We start from the raw sequence: 27,963 nt of genomic DNA, 5'->3' as shown, positions 1-27,963 counted from the left end.
GGGCTAGCTCTGTAAACTAAACCAAGGGATGATTCAATGTTGACAAATACTCTAAGCCAAATAAAAAGGTGAATAATGGTTTGGAAGTTTGACCCATAATACATAACCAGGCCGGACTTATTTATTAACACAGAGTACTAATCTCCTTTTGGCTATAGGTTTCCTTTATTTCAGTATTATAATTTCCATTGCTTCTTTCCCATCTAAGTGCTGCTGTAGGCACACAGGTGTGGTAATTGGGAGTGGGGCTGTGGCTGAGCCTCATCCCCAATGGGCTACAGCTGTGCAGGACAGGTGAGCAGCATTGAGGGCAATGGGTGCCCAGGGGCACTGACCAATCACCAAGGGGAACAGAGGGCACACATGTGCAATGCATGAGCGTGAGGGGTATAAAAAGTTAAGTTAAGGAGCAGCAAGGGTGGATACTTGCAGCCCTTTGAAGTAGTAGGATGGTGCTCTGTTATGGGTGAATACCTGAAAACTTCTCATGTGTTATGGTGATACTCTGTTTGGGTAAGTCCTTAAAGATTTCTCAAATTGTTTAGTGATACTGTTTTTATTGTGTTCATCTCAACTGTGACATACTACACCCTTTACTTAAAGGAGTGTGCCTGTAAGTTGCTATTATGTTATTCTACTGTCCATAACTAAAGCAAGCTAAAGTCTTTATGCCTTTGTACAAGGCAAGTTACCTTTTATTTCGATTATCTCATCTATGTTTCCAAGAGCAGGCCATAGGAAATGGAGGTGGAGGTTCAAATAGGAAGGAGGTGGAGGTTCAAATAGGAAGGAGGTGGAGGTTCAAATAGGAAGGAGGTGGAGGTTCAAATAGGAAGGAATCTTATGATAATCTGTTATTTCTTTAAATTAAAGTCATAAGATTCTAGACACACAGAATAATTTAGGTTTGAAGGGACCCCTGGAGGTTATACCTGATCTAATCCCTGCTCAAAGCAGGGCTGGTTTAGATGTGGCTGGACAGGGCAACCAGTCAAGTTCTAAGTATCTCAGTGTTATGAAACCACAGCTTTTTTCTGGGAGTTTATTCTGGTGTTTGACTGTTTTCAAAAAAACAAATGAAAAGTCCTTCTTTCTAGTTCCAATTTCACTGCTGTAACTTTATTTGTTACTCCTTGTGCTATCTCTACCTCTTCAAGAGCGTTTTTCTCTATCTTCCCTCTGTGTTCTTGTGAGTTAGGTGAAGATAGTAGTGAGATCCCTCTACCCTAACCTTGTCATCTTAGGGCTAAACAAGGCAATTCCTATGAGCTTTTTGTCACAGGTCAATTGTTTAATCAGCTTATTATCTTGGTCATCTTCCAATGGACTCATCCAACATGCCGCTGTTTTACCCTGGAAGTGCAAACCTGGAAGCAGTACTCCATCTGCAGCATCACAAGAGATGACTAAAAAGGGTCAGTCCTTGATTTTCCTTTGGAGGCTGGGTTTGCCTTCAAGCAAACCTTTGAAATGAAGGGTTAAGCATCAAGGTATCCAACCCTGTGAGTGTCAACACATCTCTGTTCCAAAGCAGGGGCTGTTTAGCACAGCTGAGCATCGCAATCAGGAGACCTTAGCCTGAAGCTTTGCTGATGGGGCCAGAGCCTGAATAGGTTGCAGTTTGGGGTTTTTTCCACAACAGCTTGGGCTTTGCAGTGCTGACACAGGTGAAATCTTCTGCTAGTAAGCAAATGAGAGTTGCATGCATTAGGGGCTGATGCATTATTCCCCTCACAGTTGTTATTGTTAAAGCAATAAACAACTGACTACTAAAAGTGATAGCGATGTGATTTTTTTTTTAGCCAAATGAAAATAAATTATTATTGCATTTTCTCAGCTGCCTAAAGTAACACTGTAAGTGACATTGTAGAATTTTATGAGCACTTAGAAAACAGGAAAATTCCCAGCTCTTTATGAAAGAACTGAATTGCAAATTTCTGTCTTTTGTGGAAATGGTGGCCATTGAGGGAAAGAAAAACCACACCTATGAATGTATTTTTAGCCTAATTCAGAAGAAATCTTTGTGTAAAAGTTGTATTTGGAAAGTGAACATAAATGTCTAATTTAAATGCTGGGTGAAAGATGGACCAGAGAGATTGAGTAATACCAGAAGTAAGACAAAAACCAAGTAAATGTCTAAAAGTTTCAAGGAAGCTGCTTCATGATCTCTTGCTTGCTAGATCTGCAGTTTTCCACTCATGAACTATGTACTTCATTGTGTCTTATGGTTTCCTTACTCTTAATAGGAATTTTCTGTGACCCTTTTTTCCATGGTGGAAAGATCTTACAAGTGGGAGAGACATTGACTGCTGGCTTCCAAATCTTGCTATTTTTGAAAGAGTTTCATATTTTAAGTGTATTAAGCACTATCTGAAACTCTACAGTGTGTATGCTCTGCATGGGTACTGTAAGCTGTCTTTGTTCTAGTAAACACAGAAGTTGTGATTACCAGATACAGAATAAATCTGCTTTAATCAAACCAACAGTTTTCAAGTTCAGAATGTCCAAATTAATCATACAGATTATACACAGGGGATTTAATATTTGAGCATTTGACAACAGTGATGAAAAATTTATGCTCATAGTCCACTCAGTATCATATTTAAATTGGGACTACTGAGGTACTGCTCAGGGTTCCACCCTGAGATCTACATTTTCAGAGCTGTGTGGTGCTGCATTTGTGTAGGCTCATCACAGCTATGCTGGTTGTTCTATAAGCATCAGAAGATAAGCCAAACCAAAATCTGAAAATACTCCAATCAATCAGAACATTTTTTAAAAAAAACCCTCATTCAGTTGTGTGTTTGTGCTAATTGGTGTAGTCTAATACTTTGATGAATATTTTGATTATTCCACTGTGTTTGATAAGCCAAGTATCTCCTTATAACTATAAGGGCAAAGACAGTAAATTCCTTATTTTCTTGGGTTTTGCCTTCTTCACTAGTGGTGCTTAACAAACAAGAAGCAATAGCAGTCACTCTTGCTTTGCCACAGGGAGACTCCATTGTCCCAGCTGTCATTTTTTATGCCTTTGTTTTCCCATCTATAATCCAATACTTTTCTACAATGGAGAGCCTTGAGAATCTCAGATGAAGAATGGAATATCAGTGAAAAATATTGCAACTATTGATGTGGTTTTTCCTGACAATCATATGCTGAGATGCAGAATAGACAAGTCTATGGAATCAGTTACACTTATTACTTATCTTTAGAGAAGAATTGGAAAAAAATAGGATATTTTGTTGACATGTAGATTTCACAAATTGGAACATATCCTGTTTTTTGAGACTTTTTTGTTTCAAAAATTAAATATGCTTGCAAACAGATGCAAGAAAGACCATAGCCACACTACAAATTCTTTTTTGTGGTACAGCTCTGAAAAAATTTAGTTATCTCCATTAATGAAAATGTTCTTGTTTCACAGGAACTAATCATATTCTTATGTCACTTGTATTTCAGTTGTGTCTCCAGTTGGGTTTTTCCTGTAAAAATCTGACAGGTTATATAAACTGAAAATGGTGTGCTTGAGAACTCTCCAGTGTTTTTCAGCTAACCATAATTATTTAATGTCCATTTTTAATCACCTTTTCCTTACTTTGAAGCAGCAGCTGGGGTTTTTAATCTTTTTTTTCCTTCCTTCCTCTCTTTCCATATTTTTCTCTTGTCCATTTCCTGTTTAATACATGGGCTATCCCTTTATGCTAACAGAGGCAGAATTGTGGTAATGCTCTTACCATAATCTATGTAAGAGTTTGTGCCTCCTTTTGCAGAAGGGAATAGCTTTGAGTGGCTGTATATTCATCTTGCTGCATTGGTTGTATGGATTATGAAACATTTTACTCTGTTTGGAGTGCATCTCTGGTGCAGTACAGTCTGGAACAACGTTGTGTTGCAATGCTGCCCCTTCTATCTTTCCAAGGAATGTTTTTGCTGCATTTTCCATGGTCCTAGCAGGCAGTGGAAGGACTAAATGCAATCCTGAATTGAAATGGCTTAAAATTTTATCTTTCATCTTTATAGTGCAGTTACTGAAGGCCCCAGCAAACCTGTAACATTCATTATTCCAGCATTGTAGTGGGAATACTGCAGGAGTATCTCAAGAGAAGATCTGAGCGTTGCTCGGTGTGCTCTGTCAGGCTGCTCCTGTTGTGTGTCACACTCCAGAAGCACAGCTGCTGATGTTTGCAGTGACAGGGTCCAGCCATCACCACTGTTAGCAGACTGCAGCTCTCCATCACTGTGTGCTCTTTGCACAAAAGCATCTGAACTGCTCTTTCTTGTCCTAGGAGATGCCTGCTGGAGCAGTGGAGCCAGCTCAGGTGCCTCTGCTCTGTGCTGTCCCATGCCTCCCACGGTGCCTGCAGTACTCCCAGTAATGGAAAAGATGGGCTGTGGTAGCCCCTCCGGATTCTCATGGTTTATTTGTACTTTCAGTTAACCAGCGTTCTGCTAATAGGGTACTTCTGTTTATTTCTTTAGCAGATTAATGAAGTTAAAGTCTCAACCTGGAAAAGGAGAGGTAGAGTCCTCTGCCTGGAATATTTCTGCAGCTATAGACAATCTTAAAGCTTTGTGCTCATCCCTCATGATTTGGCAGAGCTGCTTTTTATCCATGCTTTTCTCCATCCAGCCAATATGCTCAGGGGCTCTGTCAGTTTTCTTGTGGTGGTGCCTACTCTGTCTCTGCCAGAGAGGATAGAATATAGGAGCAGTGTGCTAATATAGCCTCTCTGGATAAAGCAACACATGCTGTGTATGTCTTATCCCATATCTCTTCCCTCTTTCTGGAATGGTCTCCCTTATCTTGCAGAACCACTAATGGCACCTGATTGAGTATTTAGAGTGTTTTCTCACAGTTCTCATTTGAAGGGCAATTGCAGATTACATTATGTACATGCTAATAACAAAGCCTGTGCACAGAGATGTGACATCTTTCTCTATCCATCCACCAGGTGTTACTCTCTAATTTTGAGCTGCTATTCAATGTGAAATTCAGGATGTAGTAGTGGAGCTAAAATACAAGTTAGAGAAAAAGAATGAATTTTCCTATGTCTGTGTGTTCTTGTTCCTCTTCATGGAAACTGATGAACAGTTGATCCTCTGATTTGTTTGTTTGGGGGTTGTTTTGAGGGATTCTTGTTTATTTTTTGAATCTAAGGAAATGGAAGTATACATGGATTTTGGCTTTGCATATGGTTTAGAAGTACTAAAACAGCAATGCCACACATATATAATGTATGGGGACACAGGCTCCAGAGCATACTTCAGAAGCGCTTTTCAATTTGCCTCTGTAGACCCTGTTCATAGTGGTAAGAAGCAAATAATCAAGTTAGTATTAGCCACAGTTTCAGAAACACTTTTAGGTTGTTACAGACAGCAATTACACCTTAATTTTTGTGTGTCTATTTGGACATAAACCAGAACAGAGGAGTTCTCAGCTTTTTCTGCTTTGTGTAAATTTGGTTCTGACATTGAAACAGCTAAATGGATTAGAACTTACGTTTTAATATCTGTTAGAGATTACATCAGCTGTCAGAAATCAGCAAGTATTAAAAGATTAGCATATTCTCTTAATGAGTAACGTGTTTGCATGTTTTCTCTTTATTTCCCATCATATTGTGGCAAGTACATGTAAATTTTTTGTTTGTTTTTGTCTAATGCCATTAAGGACTTAGTTCAGACAGCTGTCTCAGTCTAGTAGATGGCAAGTGCCTATACAGATTTTGGTAAATTTGAGTTAAGTGATATTTCTCCTGGATGTGCTGTTTTTCACAGAACTATCAGAGAACAGATATCACTAAATATTACAGAGCTATATAAATATTACAGATTTACAGATCTATACTGAATTTTGAATGTGGGAGATACAGTTTGATGTGAAGCTTAGTAAACGTTACTGAGTTTTCAATCATCTCTTCTGTTTACTGTGGACATGGTAGCTGATAGAAAATATGGCTATTTGCAAGGGAGTAAACAAACCAAAGCTATTGTGGCCTTCTTGTTGATAACTAAGCCTACCCTAATGTCAGTGTTGGTGAAATTACTTTGGATGCTTCCTGGGAAATAAGCTTCCAGGAAATATAGAAGTGCTGTTGGAGCACATAGCTCCAAATCAGGCAGGATGATGAGTGCACCAGGTAGTGAAGTGGCACAGGGGAGAAAGACGCATGATTATTTGTGGAAATTCTCTGAATCGTTCTCTGAAGTACAAGATGCCATCTAGTCTTTGAGCTTACAGCCCTGTAGAGGATGCAGGGGAAAAGGAGTATCCATATCAGAGGAGAGGGATATTTTTGACAGAAGTAGCACTTTTCCTGTGGCCAGGAAAGCCTATTAGGCTAAAGGAGGCTGTGGCAGCTGCAGGTCAGCTCTCCCACTGAGTGGTGCCTCTGGTTTTGTGACAGGGAGGGGTCACCTGTGAGCTTGATGTCCCTGAGGACATCACCAGAACACTGACAACTGACTGAGAGATTCAGGGAAGCAGCTGCTGAGCAGTTGTGCTCATTTCAGTATGATATTCTACGTGTATTCTGAGACTGGGACTGCAGTTCTCATGCGGCCTCCTTCAGAGGAGGAAAAAAAGTGTTAGTGTTTTTCTGTATATATTGTCCTGTCCAGACACCTTAGTATAACAAAAGCAAGGTGGAAAACCTGTTTCACATGGCAGCTGAAGATAAGTAAATTTGGGGTAGATTTTAGCATTTTCTGAGTGTTTGTTCAGCAACTGTGTTTACTGGGAACAACTTCAGTTTATATAGAACACCTGTATTTACCTGCACACCTGTTTTCTATCTAATAAACTCTTTTCTCTCTGATAATTTCATACCAGTGCATGTGATCTGTCTTGAATGTATCAGTTTAAGTATATATAATCAGTTTTGCTTCCTGACATGTAAAGTAGCCAGTTTTTTTTTTAATGTGTCACTCTGGTCCCTCATTTCTCTTGCTAATGACACTGAGCAATCTCCCTTCTCATTGTGTCCATGATTATACCCCGCCTGACCTCTAGTGGATTTTTCCCGAAGTGAATCTCCTGCGTGCAGAGAGTGCAATACGAAGAGAAGCTAAATGGGATTTCAGGAGCGTGCCAGTGGCATCCCAGTACGTATCAGCCGGGATGTGGCCAGCAGGACCAGGGAACTGATTGTCCCCATGTGCTGGGAGCTGGTGAGGCCACATCTCGAGTGCTGTGTCCAGTTTTGGACCTTTCACTACAAGAAAGACATGGACACACCTGCTGGAGTGTATCCAGAGGAGGGGCAGTGGAGCTGGGGAAGGAGGTAGAGCACAAATCCTATGAAAGGGAGCTGGGGGTGGAGAAAAGGAGACCTTACTGCTCTTACAACTCTCTGAAAGGAGGTTGTGGCCAGGTGAGGTTTGGTCTCTTCTCCCAAGGAAACAGGCAATAGGAGAAGAGGAAATGGGCTTAAGTTGTCCAGCAGGGTTTAGGTTGGATATTAGGAAAAATTTCCTTACTGAAAGAGTTGATGAGCATTGGAACAGATTGTCCAGGGAAATGGTGGAATCACCATCCCTGGAGGTAAAAGACATGTAAATATGGCACTTAAGAACATGGTTAAGTTGTAGGACTTTACATCATTAAGTTAGTAGTTGGATTAGATGATTTTAGTGGTATTTTCCAACCGAAATTATTTTATGATTCTTTCTCAGGGTTGTTGTGTAGTTGTGTGTGATTAAAGACTTGAAACCCCTAGCATGAGTTTAGTCTTACCTTCTACATCTGTTGAGCTGAAATAATACCTCTCCACCTTTATAAAGTACTTTAAAATCTATGGATAAATTTTTCATGGGTTTAGATTGACTTGATGAAGCAGAGATAAAGAAGTTGGACACAAATAGAAGTTATCCTGACCTAAGGTTATAAAGCAGGAATGACCTTCTTGAGCTGTGTTAGGGTGTGTGTACTCTGTGTGTTATGTCCATATTTATCACACACCACTGCCTGGGTACTCAAAGGTTGTCTCTATTGCTTGTAAAATCAAATGAAGCCATCATTGTAATTATAGGTCTTATCTCTTTGCAGGTCTGTTTATGTGCATGTATGTGTAAGTTATGCAGAGAAGTGTTAGAACATATTTCTGCAGGTTGAATCTTCATGCAGATTTCTGCTTGCTTTAATCCTATTTCAGTGGGTGCACAATCAGCCTGACGTCCTCAAACCTGGTTTTCCTATGAGGATTAGTCATGTTCCTTTTCTGGGAATTTGAACCTTTCATAACTGTCTGCTTACTTAAAAAGTGCTATAACGAACTATGGATGAAGCATAAATAATTCATATTCACCAGAACAGACATGTTCATAACCAAGTCACCTAAGAAAGGAATGGGCAGGTATTCACACTGCTCTTCCAGTATCTTGTATCTCAGCAGCTCAGCTCTGCAAATTCCCAGATGCTGCTGCACTTTTCTATCCAGAATCTTGCTGGCTACATTTGCCTTGCTAATATAAAAATTTTGCTTTTCAGTATGTACCTAATCCTAAAAATGATCTCTGTGTATAGGTTTTTCTCCCAGAAGAATGAATGTGGCTTTAAAATGGTTAATGTTGGTGCCTGCACCAATTTCTTTTGGTAATGATTTTAATATAAGCAGTTCAGCTTAGAAATGTTAGCATTACTGATTTCTTTTAGCCTGGTATTAATGTTTGCTGTCTGTATTGCAATACTAAAATTGGTAGGATAAGCCTTCCTGCATTTGGAAGAGGTTTCTGGTTGATAGATCCACCAGACTGGGTAATGGTGTAAAATCCCAGTGCATCATGGTCTGAACATCTGAAAGGGAATAAGTTTTCCTATGCAAGTAGGGAGAGAAAATAGGAGAAAATGTGGGAATGTACTCTGAGAAACAGTAAACAGATTTTTTTTCTTTTTCTCTGGAGCCTGTCCCTGTTGTACCTAACTAGTTCTTTAATATATTAAATTTTAAATTTAATTTTCTGTTATTGAACCTTGCATGGTTGATGAACCAGCACAGTATTTGAAGCATTACCTTAGTAAACTGCAGATTTGGAGCTGAGCTGAATGTTCTCTGTAATATTCCACACTACCATCAATGGGTAGCTGTTCCATTTGCCTGCAGTTAGGGGAGTTTTACTCCATAACCATCTGACATCAAAAGGGTAACTAATGGTTGAAGTCAGCATCATAAGAATAGAATCTGAATTAAAACTCTAATTAATAAAAAAAATTAGTGGATGAATCATGATGTTGGAGGCATAAAACTTCTGTAATCTATTGGCAGTTCTCATATTAGTGACTTTTATAGCCTTGGGCTAGTAATATTAAACATTTTCTGTCAAGACTTTCTGAATCTGGCAGTTGTGTAATTGAAGTAGCTGTGCAGAGTTTGGCCATCATAAATTGGCTTTACCTGCTTGAGATCATTATTGAGAGTAGATTAAAAATGCAAGGTCAAGCACTTCTAAATTAGGGTGTACCGCACTTATTATTGTCCTCTTTATTATTATTAACCAGTGCCTAAAATTTAGCAAAATTAAGAAGTGGGATAATGAGGAGTCAGCCTTAATTAAAATCACCATTTGCAGCTGCTGTAAGAAAAAATATATATACAGGAAAAGAGTAAACACAGCTTTAGTCTTGCTAGCTAGCAGTGATTCCAGCTGTTTGGTTCATTTTCTAAGAAGCTAAGAACTGGATTTAATCTGCACTGATGTTTTGAAGTGATTTTGTTTTACTAGCGAACATCATATAAACCATAGTATTCCCTGTCCATGATTCATTATGTATCTAAAATGATACAATGCCCTGTATTTGGGAGTCATATATATTTTACTGCTGTCCTTAAAGGAGCAATTCCAATTGGAGGAAGCAGAAAGGGTTAATTTATAGATGTCAGTGCAGCACCTGTAATGGGATGCAGATGGAAGCTTTGTTCTGTTATCCTGTCAGTAAACTGCCTGTGCCTTCTGCAAAAAGACAGATTCTGCATTACCTTCCTGTCAGAGTGGATGGAGGTGGCAGTTAGCTCGAGCTCCCATCCTTAATGCAATGTTAGTGTTAATTTTGGAGGAGTTAGCACTGTGAGAAATGCTTGGAGATATTTTTGGGGAGTGCCATGGTGATTTTGTGCCCTTTTAAATGAGATGATACCAGACCGTGTTCATCTGAAAGCTGTTCTGCATGGGGGTGGAGAGGTGAGAGAAGAGAGGGATGGTGCAGGATCCTCCTTGAACCTCAACAGGAAAAACAAATGTCTTAAGAGAACTGCTTTAATAGGAAAAAATAATAATAAGAATATAGAAGGCCAGTAAATCTCATTTCCTTTCACATTTGTCACACTGTTTGTGTAGCATCTGATGGAGCCTGGGTAGATTTTCCCACAGCATTGCGCAGAGCAGAGAAAAATTCTCCCTTTTTGTCATTCAAGCTAGTATATAACAAAAAAACCCCCTCTGTTCCTACAGGATGCTCTCATGAGAACTTCTTGCTGCACTTTTAGTTAAAGGCAAGGTGTGGAAGGCAGAGGATGCCAGGGCAGACACCACATGGGATCTGCCCACAGGTTCCAGTGAAAGGAGGGCATGGAGATGCTCAGAGCTGGAGCAGCTCTGCTCTGAAGACAGACTGAGAGAGCTGGGGTTGTTTCTTCTGTAGAAGAGAAGGCTCTGGGGAGACCCTGGTGCACCTTCCAGTGCCTGAAGGGAGCCAAAGAGAGCTGGAGAGGCCCTTTTTACAAGGGATGTACTGGCTTTAAACTGAAAGAAGGCAGGTGTAGATTAGATATTAAAGGAGAGGAAAAGATATGTTTAAACTCTCATTGCTATAGCTTCTCTTCAAACCTGCAAACCTCAGCAGAGACCACAGAAAAATTAACATTGTTTTGTGCAGTGTGTTGCCAGCACAGGGACTGAATAGCTAATCCCAAAGGACTGTCATTTCTTTCCCTGGTTTTCTCATGGCATTACAGGAAGTTGTGATTTTTTCTCACCAATACATGCACGTTTTCTCCTGTTTCCTGGCTTTGCTTTATTAGTATTTTCTGTGTTTAAACCATGTTTTTCGGACTAAGCCTTTCAGATGCAGGAAAATCTGTAGAAATGCTGTTTTTGTATAAAGCACTTCTGACAGGCTATAGAATTTTCATGCAGTGTTCTATAGAGTTTCAATATTTTTTTTCCAGATCAGAAGCTAGGATTTCACTCCATGCATTGCAAACTCTAACAAAACTTCAGGCATAAACTTTGGAATGCATGGAACATTTAAAATTTTCTCCCTAATATGTCCAAGGAGTGAATTATAATGAAAATTAAGTGAAAAATTGGCACTTATAATTTTAAGAAGTCTATTAAAATAATGGTAGCTTTCAAACTGTGTACAAATTTTATGGTCAAACATCCCTAAGATATTAGGGGATGCAAAATCCCTCTTTCAGTTTCTGCAATTTCAAGGTAACTTTTCAGTTCTTACTATAGGAATGGAAGGGATCAAGTAGCCAGAAATGACAAGGTACATTATAAAATCTGTGATGATGGCCAAATTTTAGACTTCAGCTCTCTAGAAAATCCCTATTTGCTGTCAGGTTCAAAAAGAAAGCTATTGTGCTTGAGGGAGCCAGGTTGGCTACAACCAGCTGGAGAAGGTGAAAATGACACCCTGTGTTGTCACTGCCACTTGTGGTGGATTGCAAAGGGATGAGAAGCAGGCTGTGTGTGAAGGTCATCAGCACCACTGTTTATTTTGTCCCAAAAGCAGCAGTGGTGACTGCATCCATGCGTCTGTCAAGTCTTGGCCACTCTGTGTGAGCTTCATCCTTCTGACTTCTCCTTCACTGCTCCGTGCATAAAGGGCTTTTGTCTGTCTTTGACAGGGCTTGTCTCTGACATTTTCTCCTGATAAACCTGCTGAGGGGCCATCACCTGTGGAGTCATGGGCTGAGATCACAAAATGGAGCAGAATCAGGGACCCTGTGTTGCTGCCAAGGGGCTGGTTACCCATCAGTAAACATTGAGTAAAACACTGTCCTGCCAAGTGGCACAATCTGCACCCAAAGCCCAGGGCTGGGGGTTTTCCCACCTACGTGATCTGAAGCACCAGGAATGCCACTTGTCTGATGGGAAGATGCATTGCTGTCTTGCACCTCAGAAAAAGAATTCTAAAATGTCAGTGTGTGCTTAGCAGGATGGCTGAAGGTGTTTACTGAATCTGGTTTCTAGCATGAATTTTGTTAACTGAAGCATTTGTTTGTGTTTCCCAACTGAAATCTCATTTTAGATGTCCCTCGAATCTGAAAGGATTCCCATCCTGCTTCTGGACTGTGATTGGACCCATCTCTAGTCCCTACAGATCTTTAATCTGTGACTTTTTTTCCCCCCCCCCCCCAAGGTTTATAGCTATGTGATATGATAGGTGTTAAGTTTCAATGTAGAAAACAAAGCTCAGTTTTTAAATAGGAGCTTTGAAGAACCTATAAAATATACAATGCTATTTTGTGAATCAAATTTTCATTTAATACAACTTTTCATGTATGGACAGGCTTCCTTTGATCTGTATTTATTATCTGTCACTGGCCTTGAAATGAGAAATATAACTACTTTGATATATGGATTTGAAAGGTTGTCTAGTTTCATGGTAGCTTCTCTAAGTTACCATTGCATGCTTTGCTGAAGTGCTATTTGCAACTTTCTGAAGGGATGTCTGTGTGCTCTGGGGTAGTTAAAACTTTAGTTTTTTCATTGTATGGATATACATGTGAGAGACAGGCACTATTTCACTTTCCTCTCTGCAGACAATCATTAAAACAGTCCAGCACTCTTTTCATTGGCATGTGAAGGTCCCTCATTCAACCTCTTATTCAGACTTTTAGAAACCACCCTAAGTCACTTCTTCCTTAACCTTAACATGACTCATGACATTTAGTTTTATCTGCAGCTGAATTTCTCAGACAGAAGATAAACTTACATGCTTGCTGCTTTGCTTATTGCATGGTATATACTTCAGGTATATACCTGAGGGCTTCTGAAAATGTCTCTATGACCCAACCCAAAAGTTCATGTACCAATGGGAGTCTTTCCTGTACCTTGGCATGAAAGAGCCTGAGAAGATTCCATATGCAGAATATGACCCTTTGCACTTTGTGGTACATCCAGAGACTTGCACCTGACAGTTTAGGAGAGCAATTCCCTAAGTGCTTTTATTCCTTCAGCCTCCCTATAAGGAGGCAGAGGATTGGGAGAAGTAAATAAGGTACTTATCTGGGGAAACAGTCCAAAAAGTAATGCTTTCAGGTACTTTCTGTACTTTGTTTCAGCCAAAGGCACTGCTGTCTTGCTCCCTGGTAGGAAAGGACAGTTTTTCACTATGGCAAATAACATTCTCTGCTGTTGACCCACCATTTATCTTATGCAGATAGTTAACATTTATATATATATATATATTGCCACTTTTGTCAAGGCAATTTATTCTTCATATGGTTTCTTGGACCTCTTTTCTTCACCAACGTCACTGGCTAAAACACCCGTCTCTATTAATCACAGCTAGGTGTGCAGATTTATAGTGCATCAGCTGTACTTTTATGGTACCTCCTTTATTTTTGAGTCATCCATCTCAAGACAACTGACTGAAGCAGGACAAAACAAAAATATAAGTACTATTATAAGTACTCTGCAACTGAAATAATCCCTTTTCAAAAAATGCTGAAGGAGATTGGCAAGGATATGGCAATGAAATATAAGTTCATTATTGATCATGATAGAGAGAGCTGGGAGGGGAAAAATACTGCCTTGTATGGGTGTATTCATATATAACAGGCAGAAGGGGAAGATAGGCTTCTTAAATTGAAAACAATAAGCTATGTGTTTCTGGATGGCTGAAGTTGAAAGAGTGGGAAAGAAGATTCAAATTGTAGACATAAGTTTTTTGAGTGAATGTGTTGTAGTAATTTTTTTCTTTTTGGTAACTGATTCTCTGCAATTACTTGCAGTAGCAAGGTTATTTTCTATAGCCTTTTGTTTTGCTTGCTTGTGATATTTTTTTGTGAGCTCCTTACTCAACCATTTCTTTCTGCAGTGCCCAGTGATTTTTCTGTGAGGAGAAAGGACTGTGCTCTGGTGGGCTCTTAAGCTGCTGCAGCTTAAAAGGGCAGCAACAACAGGGCCTTTGTCAGACCTCAGCTGTGCTTGGGTTAACTGACAAAAATATTTGCCTTTGGAATGTAAAGTTCAGATCAGCTGTGGAACATGTTAATGTGCCAATTCAGCAGGGAAGAGAAGCGTGCCCTTTACCATACATTCTTTCTCCTGGTTTTAAGATATTTCTTCAGCCTTGCGTAAGTGCGGGCAAGGAAGTTGAAATCTTCTGCTGGATTGGGGTCTGTATGTGAAAGGTAGAGTTATAATATGAATAAGGAGGAAGTGAATTTAAAATCCAGAGGAAAAGGCAAGAAAATCCTTTTGGTACTGTTATGCTACTGTCACACAAAGCCTGTTTTGCTCAAAACAATGAGTGTGATGCAGCTCCCAAAGAGCAAATCCAATGACAAGGAGTCATAGCTTTTCATTGTATTTGCTTGAATATGTAGCAATTTGAGACCCAAGTGAATAATTCACAACAAACAATTTATCTCATGAGTTTTTCTTAAATCATGAGCGAATTTTCTTAAATATCTATGAGTGAATTGTAGCTCCCCAGTATTCATTTTTCAGTGAGTGCATTTTTAAAATTTTATTTTTCAGGTTTGTGATAAACAGAAGTGCTTTAAATACACACTGTGTTGTAATTGATCATTTAAAGTTGGCAATTTGTGTTCTATAACTCTTCAAGATGCTCTTTTGCCTCCATTGTCTCATTCTAAATGTGATGGGGACACTCAGTGGGGCTAGAACTTTGGGATTTTCCCAAAGAAAAGTCTCCTCCATCGCTTGCGTTTTTACTCTAAATAGACTAAATATGAATGAAAACGTGATAAAACCTGTAGGGAAACTATGGGAAATCTTCCCATAGAGAGATAACTGGCAGAATTGTTGAAAGAGCTGATTTGAGTTTCTGGGCATCCTATCCATTTACCTGATAGATTATATTTAATTTTCCTGCTTTGGAGGTATCTTTTCTTTCAGTCTCTTTTCCCCCTGCTTTCCACATACACACACATCCTTCCCTCCATGTCAGTCTAAAATCCTCCTGTAACACAAAAACAAGAACAGGCACAAATATTACTGAAGTGAATTTCATTGAAACTATCAATGAACATTGGTGGATATTTTTCTTCCACTCTGGTTTTTAGTTCTTGTGGTACTAGAAAAGAGCTGTGTTCATGTTATGGCTGAGGGAGGTATGGAAAGATATTGAAATCTTCTTCTGCAAAAGGATATTCCATCCAAAGGAAGAAATCACAAGCTAGTGAAACAAGGAGAGGAGCAGAAGGAAGGGAAAGCAAGAGGATTATTTTGCCAGATGCTCCCTTGCAGTTCATTGATTATATGGAGTTATTCTAATGCAGGGTATTAACTTTTCCAGCTGGGGTTGTGCCTGCCTAATTATGACAGTATTAGTGCAAGTGGGAAAGAGGTCTGGGGCTTGAGGGTTCAGATAAGGATTCAGAAATCTAGGGATCACTCTTCAGTTATGTCTGGGGCACCTTTGCTATTTCAGACAAGTCTTTTATCATCCCATCTTTGCATTCTTCATGTGCAAGATGGTGTCTATCCCATTTTCTTACCAGCTGTCATACCTGCATTCTCTGCAGTCCTCATGGGTAGGAACTAGTTCTGACACAAACTGGTCACTTTAACTGTCAGAGTTGTGGGTAAAGTTAATTATTTAGCAACACACCTTATATTCAAAGCCTGTCTGCCTGCTGGGAAGTGCCCTTAGCCACCTTCAATTCAGCAAGAGTGCAGCCTTCCTCATTCTACTGCTTTTGGCTTCTTACCATCATCTGTTTCTGCATGGGACCTATTTCATCTCCTACCCTCAAATGTGATCTATCCTTTACTCTCCAGGACATTCTGAGAGTTTCTCAGCAAGGAAAGATCCTGCCACTCATTGTGGAAAAATAACAGTAACTCATACAGTGATCAAGCTCTCTTCTAAAAGCCATCTAATATTTTCTTAGAATAAAATGTCTTCAAGAAAAGTGTATCACAAAATCAGTGAGCCCAAAATGTGTGTGCCCTTTTTCCCAGCCTTAGTGTTTCCAGGTTCTAAGAAGGCTGATTATCCTTAGTTCCCTCCACAGGCTGCCTGTCAGCTTGGCATCACTTCTGGTAATTGACCTTCCATTCCTTCTTTGAAGTGCTTTAAAACACTTACAGTTCTTTTGATCTACAGCCTGCTGATTTAGTTAGGAAGTTGATTGCTATCTGCTGGAGCTGGGATGCTTGAAACAAACAGCTTCTCTGCCACATTTTAAGCACAGTGAGTGTCTCCTGTCTCCCCTTGATAGGTTGTGCAGCTTTTCTGCATGCATTCCAAAAACCCTGAATCAGTTTTTAATCAGTCAGTTCCTGCAAGGCACAGTCATACTTCACTCTAAGTCTGCAGTAACTAACATGTGGACAATATTCTGCCCAGAAATACATGAGAACCTGCAATATTGCTGCTATGACTGCATAAAGGAGTCCTTTCCAGTTCCTTCACTGCAGATTATCAAGGCTGTGCAGGCAAGTGTTAGAGTCACCAACCTTTTAAATTGATTTCTGGATAGTTTTGATGGGTAACCTCTAGCTCCTGTATTGTGTACAGTGAATTACAGTTCACTTTATCTACTGCTTTAATTATTTTGTAAATCTTTATCTCACTTTCCATTTTCCTGTTGAAGGGTTTGGTCCTTTTTAGCATCTTCTCATCAAGCAGCTTCACCACCACCATGATCCTCTTAGTTATTCTCCTCCATACCTTCTCTAACTCTGCTACAGCCTTCTTGAGTTGAGGGGTCAGAACCTATCACTGGACTCAGCATATGGGCAAACAAAGGTTCTAACAGTAACAAAATAAAGTCCTTTGTCTTGCTCTCAGTACTTTTCCAAGTGATATCAACTTTTTTTCTTTTATTGATTTGCTGACATAATGAATTGATGGTCTCAACTGTTTCTGGGGTCTTTTTAGTGCACTCTGTGTCAGTTCAGGTTTTGATATCCTGCAGCCATGGTTCAGGTTATTCTTTGCCTATATTCATTGCCTTCATTTGTAGTGAAACATGCTTGTGCTCCTGCAAAACATTTTTCTACCACTTTAATTTTTGAAGTTTGAGTTCTGCACTATTGTCCATTTGATCACTTGCAAATCTCTCAGATCAGGAGACAGCTTTCCACCAGAAAGAATCACATCCCCAGCTTGTGTACAAAACCTTTGTGCCAGACCAGATGGGCAGCCACTCCTGCCATACCTGTTCAGGATCATGCTTTTGTGCGGGGCTTAAAACTCATGGCCTTAGCAGTTTGACTTAGCACAGCTGCTAGAAAATTCAGCACCAGAGCAACTACACTTACCCTCACTTCCTTCCATGGAGCCAAAGAAAATCAGCTCATGTCTGTGTAATGTCACATTAATTCTTCTAACATATTGTATCTTGAAAAATGAGCACAGCACCTTTGAGTTAAAAGTCATGTTCCAGTCCTTGCTCTCAGCTCTGTTATTCTCTGGAGCTTAATCTTTGCCTTCAATATTATTATATATAAAATTTCAACTTTTATAATGGCTTTAATTTTTAAAGCAAGCAAAGTCCAGGTTTTTAATTGTCCAGGTGAAAAGGATCCCAACTACCATTTTAGCTTCCACCAAGGTTTCCATGAGTACAAATATTCCAGTTCTTACAACAGGTGGTTAAAATTCATCATTCATCAAATCAGGATAAAATTCATCATGCTGTCCTGTGATTTTAGCAGAGCACATCAGATGATGCAAAGAGAGCACATTTGGGTGTAACATGCTAACCCTCACAGATGGCTCTGCAATGGTTAGCCTAAGTCAGCCCTGCTTTATGGGGGAAAAAAGATGAAGTAAACAAGCCTGTGATCATGGAGAAAATCTTTGCTGTGTCCTAAAATGAAAGTCTATTGTAGAAACTTTTAGAAGATCCAGATGTCTTAGCTAGCATTTTCTTAGCTGAAATTATGCCCCTTTATGCCTTAATGTACATGAAGTTAGTGTTTAATGTTTCTTCTCTATGGCTTTAGGGGATAAATTTCTTAATTTTTTAACAATCAGCAGAAACCACAGCTTTTCCACCACAAAGGAATTAAATATATGCACCAACTTAATGAATGCATTTCCAGTGACATTTGTCTTTGATGAGCCTGCAGCAGATTCATAGTCCAAAGATGTCTTTTGTTCAGAATGACATGCTTTCTAATTTTTTACGACATTCTACCATCCTGCACTTTAAAATTAGCAGGTGGAGCTTTTCACAGCCTCAGATGTCATTTAAATGCCTAATTTGTGCAGAAAGTAAACGGGAATGAGATATATAGTTGTCATTCATGCCCTTGAATTTTTTTTTTCTGCTCTTATTGGTCCTCATAAATTGTTTGCTGTCTATTTAAAAAGAGGTCCCAGGAACCTTGTGGAACTTCCCATGCAAATGGGTACCTTGTTATTGACCTGAGCAGAAATGCTTGGCAGGATTTTATGCTTCCACAAGGTGCACTAAACCAGCAGTCATGGCTTTAAATATGGGTCCTGAGTGCTCTGGAAGATGCTTTCCAGGCTGCAGCAGGGAGTTGGGCTGCTGACATTTACTGTCAGCAAAGACAATGAAGCAGGTCCTAAGAGTGCCTTTGGGTGTTCGGAGGAGGCAGCAATAAGCACACCCCTTGGAGCCATTCCCTGCCTCATTTGTTATTGCTCTGTCAAAAACATTTGTCAATGAAGACTGATTTTCAATAGAACCACGTTTGGGAGTCTGGCAGTAAAGAGCTATAATATGAAGCATCTTTAAAGGTAAATCAATTTTGTGGCCTAATCAACTGAACAGCATCCCTTTGGCTTCAGCATCAGAACTGCTGCTGTATATTAATCTTCAGAGTTTTTGTTTCATTTTTCTTCTTTCTCAGGGAAAAGATGTACTTGAGTAGTATTTCTTTTGCAGGAAAGACAGATGTGTATAAATAACTGTGAACACAGCAGCAATTTGTAACAAAAAAGGGCAACCAGAAACTCATTTTAACTCTTTATCATTCAGGGAAAAGCTTTAGACATAGTAATTAATGATGGATATATCGATATCTAACAAGGCATCTGCCTTGTTAGATATACTTAGAAGCAAACAGTAAAAAAAAAAAAAAATTAATGAGTTAAACATTGTCTTATCAGCTTTGGTTTACCTGCATGTTATCTTAAAATGCATAACAAATATCCCCAAGATTGATTTGACAATGATTTGAGAAACTTAATTTTGGGGCAAATATTACTTAAACCTTAGAGGCCTAGACCAGTGAAATTTTACAGGTGCTCAACCTATTCTATTCTATTTTCTTTTGGTGTTTTGGTGCCTAAATCCTTCTCTGGTCTCCAGACTCTTAATCTAAGATCTATTGAAAAAATAGCCTTTCCGTTTTTGTAGGGAATTATAGTCTTTCTTAAACAATACATTTGGACAAAACAAGCATATGGTTTCCTTTAAATCTCATTGCATATGTGATTAATTGAAATGGTGATTTTTAACTGGGGCCTGAAACTAAAGATGTTTCTCCTGGATTAAGGCTGTAAGAAATTCTACTGATAACATTTGTCAGTATTTCTCACTTAGAAGTATAAAATGGATGGAAGACATTTTGAGACACTGCCATATTCGTCCTATTCAGAGCTGGTTTGCTTTATGGATTTGGGTTTTTTCCCCAGAACCCACAGTGCAGTCAAAACTACATTGTGCTGAAGGAAAAGGCTCTTAAAATTTATTAGTCTTATCACTTCAACTACATAACCTTATTTTATGTTCATTTGATGCACCTCATCAAAAATAGAACAAGATATTGGCTTCAAATTAAGAAAGAAAATTAATACTCACTGATCCACTATAAGATAATAAAAGTTGTCATTTATGACAATAACCACTTCTGATTTATGAGGTATTTTCTTTATGCTGTACTAAGATAAAAATAAAGTGAAAGATTTGGAATTTACCTTTTTATGGTAATACTAGAAGTCGTTAGAAGTAATCAGGATGAATTCTGAATTGGATTCCATAGGTAGCCTGCAGGAATTTATTGATTTTATTGGTCTTTCTCTGCTTTCCTACCTCTGACTCCTGAAAGGAATAAAAACACACCACAGAGGTAGAACTGAATTTCTGAGCTAAAGACGTTCACTCACTGCACTGTTGAGAATTTTCCTGGAGGAAAGTGAAACCAGTGTATGTTACTAACAATGAAGCCCTGAAAAATGATCTTGAACAGGACTCCAGTGGTGCATGGGATTCTACCTGTTCTGTTAGGCAAAGCAGTAAAAACTGTCTAAATTCAGATGTCTTCATGTAAGCTCCCCAGGCAGTTTAATGATTTTATCCTTTGTTTCAGATGTTTGGAAACTGTATTTCATCTGACCATTTCAATGTGGGAAGAAAAAATCACCAGCCAGCTAAGCAGAGGAGATAGTCCAGGTTAGTAGGCAGTGAAAAATCCTGGTTTTTGCAGTTTTTCTTCCATAATAATACATAGCTTCTGTGTGTTCTGATAGATGCATGAAACTTCAAACCTAGATCTGCCCTTTCCTGCTCATACATCCTGGTCCATTATCCATCAGAGTATTTTCATCAATTTCATTTAAGACTGATAATTGCATATTCTCCAGAGCAAAGATGGGTTTATCTTTGTAAATGTCTGAGCAGTGCTGCTTGCACCTAAACCACTTCAATAATGAATACTCATCCTTAGAGTCACCTACTTGTGTTTTTGTCTCAAGGCTAAAGAAAAAAGCTGTCTGCAGAGATCTTTTTGACTGCGGTAAAACTCCATGTCAAGCAGAGATCTTTGCTCTATGTAAAGATGAACAGTTGTCACTTAAGATACTTCTACAAAGAAGATCTATTACTTACTTCCAGAGTGAAATGGCAATTATTGAAATCTTAATAGTGGAATCCCCAGTTTGCAATTAAGAGTACCTCTGTTAGAGCAGGTGACAATAGCAAAGATTAAATTGATTTTTTTTTTTTTTGCACTGCAGTTTTTCCTGGAGAAATGTTATAGATCGTAGCTGGAAATTACTAGGCTTGAATAGCAATTATTCCAGATGCATAAATAATAATAAAACCAAATATTATCATCCAGTGGTGTATAACTTAAGGTGTGTAAATATATAAACTGCACTGCCTTGTATACATGTATAAGTATATACACTTAAAAATATGATTATATTTTGTAAAAAATATATTATATGTATTCTAAATATTCATAATTAATGAAATGTTAAGGCTACAAAAGCTTCTAAGATTCAAAAGCCAAAGAAAACTTGTTTCAGGTTTTTTCTTTTCTCTGTGCACTTGCGTTGTTGCATCACATATTTTTATGCTAATTTTGGTGGAAACAATGCTTAGGGAATCACTTGACCAGAATGTTATATCACCTCATAAAAGTTTTCCAGAAACAGTGGTTTCAAAAGCAATTTTGTTCTGCTAGATTTGCTGAAGAATGGGCTGTAGAGGATAAGAAACATTTACTCATAAATACTTGTAAGATTGTCCTGGATAAATTTCTGTTCTTCTGGCTGTGACTGCTCATGTGTATGCAGGTAGTGGGAGATACTGTAGGGGAAATAGATTACTTTAGCTTAATACTTGAGATGTTTGAGTAGACAGAGGAATTGAGGGGTTTTTTTTCCTGCTTTGCTGGAGGACAGTTGGAACAAGGAAAACAAGTTACCTCAGCCTCATAATCCAGTTATATATGGAGATAAAAGGAAATGTTGCTATAATTCAGTTAAAAAGTCAATCAAGAAAGAGGCATAAATCCAGTAGAAACAAGACTTTATCAATTTTTGTCCTTGCAGTAAGATTTGTTTCCATGGGAAATCCTAAAGAAGAAAAAAATTGTTTATTCAATGACTGGACCCAATACTGATTTAGTTTTCTCTTTTTTTTTTTTTTTTAGTTGGTTATCTGGTGGGATACTTTGAGTCCTTCCCTCCCTTTCTCTAATGTAAACAGAATTATTCATTTCCTTGGGGTGTTTTCATTACACAGCCATTCTATTAACTTGGGACTTTACATTCCTTCATGGATGTAGGTGTGCAGCATCTCAGTGACTTGAAGAGTTTATCATGCACATCTGACACAACTGCAGTGGAGGCAGAGGGATTGAGCCCCCTCAGTATTTCGTTTTGGAGCCTTGTGCTTGCTTTCTGCCAGTACATTTCTTGTTTCTTTGTACATGTTTCCAAATTTTTTTTGTGGTAACATCAGATTAATAGTCTAATAGATTAAATGTCTGATTCTCTGAGGAAATAATTTGTGTGGTTTAGTAGGTGAAAGTGTTGACCAGTACTATGGCATCTATTACTTTTTCTTTTCCCACAGGAAAAGGATGTGTCACAAGTGATTTTGTAACACAACTGATTTCCTCCTCTTTGTTTTATGCTGACTGCCTTCCCCTTGCAAACTGAGAGATTTTGCCTGTTATACTCCCCCTTCCCTGCAAATCTGCCCCCCATGAGTTACACACAGAGACCAAATCCTGAATATGTCTGGAAAAATGTTGGAGCAGCTGACCTGAGATCTGTATATTGTTGTACAGCCCTTGTGTGACAGTGCTCTGGTTGTTTTTGTCTCAGTGCAGCAAATGAGATAAACTCTGCTGTTTGCTTTAATTAGCTACACTTAATTAAAAGATGATCTTATCTCTATGCAGAGTTTCTACCAAAGCACATATTTAATGGATCTACTGTCATCTTTCAGTCCCAAATTCTACAAAAACCCTTAAACACATGCTCAGATTGAGCTTTGCTTTAATTAAAGTCACAACTCTGGATGTTTCTGGTCCTTTCCTAATGGACCAGAATGGGCTGGGTTTTCTCAGAACACCATCCCTTTCCACAAATCTGGATCTTGCTGAGAACAGGGGCTGAAATAATCCATGTTTTTCCATAATTATAGACAATAGATGAGTTATTTTCTTGATGACTAGGAGAAGCATCATTGCTCTCCCTATTTGCCTTGTATAAACATATTTTCACACTGACAGCTCTTGTGAAGGGGAGCAGTGTGACTGCGTTCAAAGGGTCTGAGGATGAGGGAAGAGACGAGGATCTGACTCCATGTTTCAGAAGGCTTGATTTATTATTTTATGATATATATTATTTTAAAACTATACTAAAAGAATAGAAAAGAGGATTTCATCAGAAGGCTAGCTAAGAATAGAAAAAGAATGATAACAAAGGTTTGTGGCTTGGACAGAATCTGAGCCAGCTGGACTGTGATTGGCCATTAATTAGAAACAACCACATGAGGCCAATCACAGATGCACCTGTTGCATTCCACAGCAGCAGATAATCATTGTTTACATTTTGTTCCTGAGGCCTCTCAGCTTTTCAGGAGGAAAAATCCGAAGGAAAGGATTTTTCATAAAAGATGTCTGTGACAGAGCAGTGACTGTGTCACTCCTGCAGTAGTGAGTGGAAGCAGTTTCTTGGACATCCTGCAGAAAAGACAAGTGTGGTCAGAGACAGCAACAGAGCAGTTACTGTGCAGTACCTGGGGATGGGCACAGGATGCAGAGAAATGGAATAGAAAGGAAAAAGAGGAGCAGGGGAGTGAGATGTTGTAAGAATTTAAATAAAAAAACTCAAGGGTACTTCTATATACTCTTTTTTCACTTTTTATCAAAGTGTAGAAAAAAACTTCAAGTGTTTTGAGTTTCTTTGCTCTTGTTCTAAACTCCTTGGTGTTCATAATTATCCTTTAAATGATAATGAAAATGAATTTAAATGATTAGATGAAAATGACTAAACTGTTGATTGGCATGATTTTTTTTTTGTTTATCTTCTGTAGCTAGTGGATATACTGGAACTGATTTTCTTTTCTCTTTGTTGTTCAAACATTCTTAAAAGCTGTCAGCTTTGCTGACATTTCAGTTGGAAATTTTCCCATCAAATTATATATTATTGTAGCATTTCAATTTTTTGTTTTGATGGTGTTGGGATACCTGGGGCTTTTCAATCAAAAAAAAAAGTTTGGAAATTAATGCATAGATATTCTATATAAAAGGCTTGACACTAAGATAAAAACAAAAAAAACCTTCTCCTTTATGAAAACAAAATATTTTGATCCATTCCCATTATTTTAATACTCTGCTGCTCACCAGCTTGTGTTTACTTCACAGCACAGCTGCTTCATTTGTAGTTCTCCCTGCTAGTTAAAAAATAAAATACAGTGCCACTCAATTAAACCTTTTCTGTCTGCTACCTGCCCTGCCATTCACTCAGCTTTTAGTCACTTAACCTTCCCCATGTCAGCTCCCAGGGGCTGTGCCCTCCAACACAATGAAGGTCTCCCATGAGTTCCACCTACACAGATGCTGAGGTTATAATTGTCGTGGAACTCATTTGCAGTTTTGCTGAGGAATAGATTTAGCCCTGCCTTTCACTGAGTGTTCATTTATAGGGATGTTAGGAGCAGCCTTGGCTTTAACTAAGTGTTCAGTATTGTTGGGCTATGTTTTACAGACTCATTGGGCAACAGCAGGGAGCACAGCACATGTCTACAGGCAGGACAATTGCAGTCCTTCTGCAAACAGAATTGGTGAGAGTCAGACATGTGGGTAACAAAAGCAGGGCTCCAGACCAATTACTTTGAAGTTATGTCCTATGACTGAGTGGAAGGCAATTTACTGTAGTTGAGAAAAGTATTTTCCAGCTTCAGAGTAGCAAACTTACCCAGCATGGGCAAAGATAATGAGATCACTTTTGACTTTTGGAAGGAGTTTTCCTGTTCTCTCTTTCAACAGTTGTAGATTATTTTTTTGTTATTCAGTTCTGGACTTCTCAACAAAATTAATCCCTCCCCATCCTAAATGAAGTCAGTGAGAGGCTGTTATTTTTTCTGGATCTAGTGATCCATGACAGTGTATGTTGGGGCAACATATTAATTGTGGGATTAAATTCTGTGCTTACTGTGACTGATTTTGCCACAAATTCAGAAAACTCTACAATGTATTTTCTTTGCTGTGTTTCTGGTTATCTTCATTCTGTTGTGTAGCACTCCACCATATATTGATGGTGGTATTGATAAAATTAAGCAGAATACCCTTCTTCCAGCATTTCTTACTAATTCTGGTATGTCAACCATGTTGAAAGACACATAAAATATTTATAGGCAACATCTTTTATTTTTCATTTATTTAACGGAATACTTAGAAAATGTATTTTTTTTTTTCCAAGGAATTTATGAGCCTTTTACTGTGAGGATATAAATAAGAGCACACACACAGGGAGGTTTATTAGAGTCCATATGCCATCTCAGTTTCAGGTTTGTCTCAAAGAAAACCTGACCAAGAACAAGATTCAAAGTGCCAGCAAAGGTCTTGGAGAGTTTCCTAGACTAACAAATACCACTGAGGCCAGTTGCTTTCTTTAAGCCATCTTATCAAACATTTAAAAAGCTTTCCTGGGATTCAGAAAAGTTTTCCAACTCTTCAGAAAATGAAGCACAACCAGAAACAGATTTTTCCTGTTATGTCAGCAGAACAAGCATTAACTTGTCAGTAACCTGGAGATAAGAAGGTTCACAGGAGGATCTTTTCAGATATAAATATCTGATGGCAGGGGATGAGGAGGCAGCCAGACTCTTCTCTGGAACACCCATTGAAAGGACAACAGGCAATGAGCAGAAATTAAAATTCAGAAAACGCAGAGCGCAAGAAAATGCGTTTTTACCATGAGCATGGTCAAACACTGGAGCCAACTTCCCAGAGAAGATTCAATCTCATGAGTGGGTCTATTAAAAATATGGCTGGACATGACTCCAGGCTGCATGCTGTAGGTGACTCCTGCTAGAGCAGCAGAATTTGACTGGATGATCCCATTCTATCTCAACTGTTCTGTGTGCAGTAGCCACTCTTTGGACACTCGAAGTTATAGCATGTGTTGCAGTTCAGGAAAACTTTTGGTGTCCATAGAAACCCTTTATCTTCTTCAGATTGTAGAAAACAAAATGAGACAAGTGTGTGGAAGAGAGTCAAAATGGTCTGGGATTCCTGAAGTGGTCTTAGTTTGTGATGTAGCAATATTTTGTTTAATCAGGAACACAGTGGAAAATTGACTGAAGCCAGAGTCTGAGTTTCTGCTGAATTCCCCAGCTATCCAAGCAGTTCCAAAGATTTTTGGTTTTTATCCTAAATTAAATCCAAGTCAATTTGAATTTGTGATGCCTGCCTTTTTGACCATTAGAACATTAAGGTGGGTAATGCCTCAATGCTTTCAGAGGATTGCTTTGCACTGCTTTCTTGTTCCACTTGAGAATCTCCTAACAGGCTACAGGGTCACTTCCTTACTTTCAAATGCCATCAAATCTCAAGTATTCTGTCTGGAACATTTGGAAATGTGATAAGGACCAATCTCAGGTCACCTCATCTTTGAGAGCAAGGAACATGTGGACTAGTCACATCTCTAAGGAGCAGCAGAGGAATCCCTCACATTCCAAGGAAGATGGAAGGGATGTGTTGAAGGCTAAACCACTACAGGGGTCCTGGACACTGGAATGCTTCAAGAACAATTGAAGTGCAAGGGAAGAGCAATAATATGTAGGGTTTAAAAAGCTGTTGAGAACACCTCAGGTAAAAATCATAAAAGTTCAGGTAATTCCTGAGTTAGGTGGCTATTGAAGGTGCTTTTAAAAATTATGTTGGAAAGAAGCATTAACAGAAGCAGTTATGCCAAATTCGGATACTTATATCTTACTGCATGTGAAACTAAAGGAGTTGCTCAGAGCCTGTGGATCTGTCAGGGGAAAAAATACTACTAGATCTTCTGAATTCCAGCTGGGTCACCTCATCATTGTGACTGATGTCACAGGAAGTGGAGTCTTGTGTTTACAGCCAGGATGAACAGAAATTGCAAAAGACTAAAGTAGCCAAGGTAGCTATACCCTTGGAGTTTTCCTAAAAATGTAAATATTTCTTGGATTCATTTGTGGTCCCCTTTTTGGCACCATTGGGAGCTGCACTTTCAACACTTTCTGAGGAAATGACAAATGATGGGTTAATGGCACTGAAAATGAAGACAACTTTTGTGATTTTATGATGGCCTTTCTTTTAAAAAGTATTGGAAAGAGGTATTTCAGAGAAGTGTTATAATCCCACTTTCTGAGGAGTTGTGGAACTTGAAGACTTCTGCAGTTTGAATCTAGTAAGAACTCATCAGTTTACATGAGCTGCTGTGCTTGGCATATTGTCTGGAAAATCCAGACAGCTGCTGGGAACATGGTGTTTGCCACACATTTCATCTTTGCCCTTGGCAGCAAGCTCCTGTGACAAAGTACCTGTGAAATTCCAGAAACCACACAGAAGATACATACACACCTCCTAGTTTGTCTGAAGAACTTGAGTACTGCAAAAATAAAAAATATTAAAGTCTCAATAAGAAAAAGGAGAAAAAGGCTCCTTTTCAGCTCATCCTTTGAGTCTTGTAGAGCTCATTTCAGTCAGCAGGATAGGAGAGTCCTTAGATAGAAGAGCTTGGATGCTTGTAGTTGAAAGAAAGATGCTGCATATAAAAGCAGTCTCAATAAAATAATTCCTGAATTTTGTAAGAACTGAGAAGAAACTGTTTAAAAATTGCTCAAAAATCTGCTGTGATTCAGGAACTATTTGGAAAAAGGAGTTGAGGTGTTGCAAGTTATTTTTGCTCCTTTTCTGTAGCTAATGCTTGTTGCTTACCTGGTCTTTGTTACCACTGCAGACTTTAGCAAGATGAGTGGCATTCAGATGAAAGACTTGTAAGCAGTGTTGATGATTTTATTTTTTCCCTCAACAGCTGGACAACTCATTCTGCTATCCAGTCTTCCA

At 38.8% G+C, this 27,963-nt stretch overlaps 1 long non-coding RNA gene across 1 annotated transcript; it reads left to right on the top strand.

Annotated features, from left to right (window-relative positions):
* Nucleotides 1-444: 444 nt before the first annotated feature.
* On the top strand, nucleotides 445-27,503 carry LOC132073683 (uncharacterized). Its single transcript, XR_009418518.1, has 3 exons — nucleotides 445-513; nucleotides 20,488-20,570; nucleotides 25,422-27,503. It is a non-coding gene; the product is annotated as an uncharacterized LOC132073683 (long non-coding RNA).
* Nucleotides 27,504-27,963: the final 460 nt, after the last annotated feature.

Source organism: Ammospiza nelsoni, chromosome 5, assembly GCF_027579445.1.
Source record: "Ammospiza nelsoni isolate bAmmNel1 chromosome 5, bAmmNel1.pri, whole genome shotgun sequence".
Lineage (NCBI taxonomy): Eukaryota > Metazoa > Chordata > Aves > Passeriformes > Passerellidae > Ammospiza > Ammospiza nelsoni.
The sequence above is the reverse complement of the archived record's forward strand: the minus strand, read 5'-3'. Positions and strand labels throughout refer to the sequence as shown.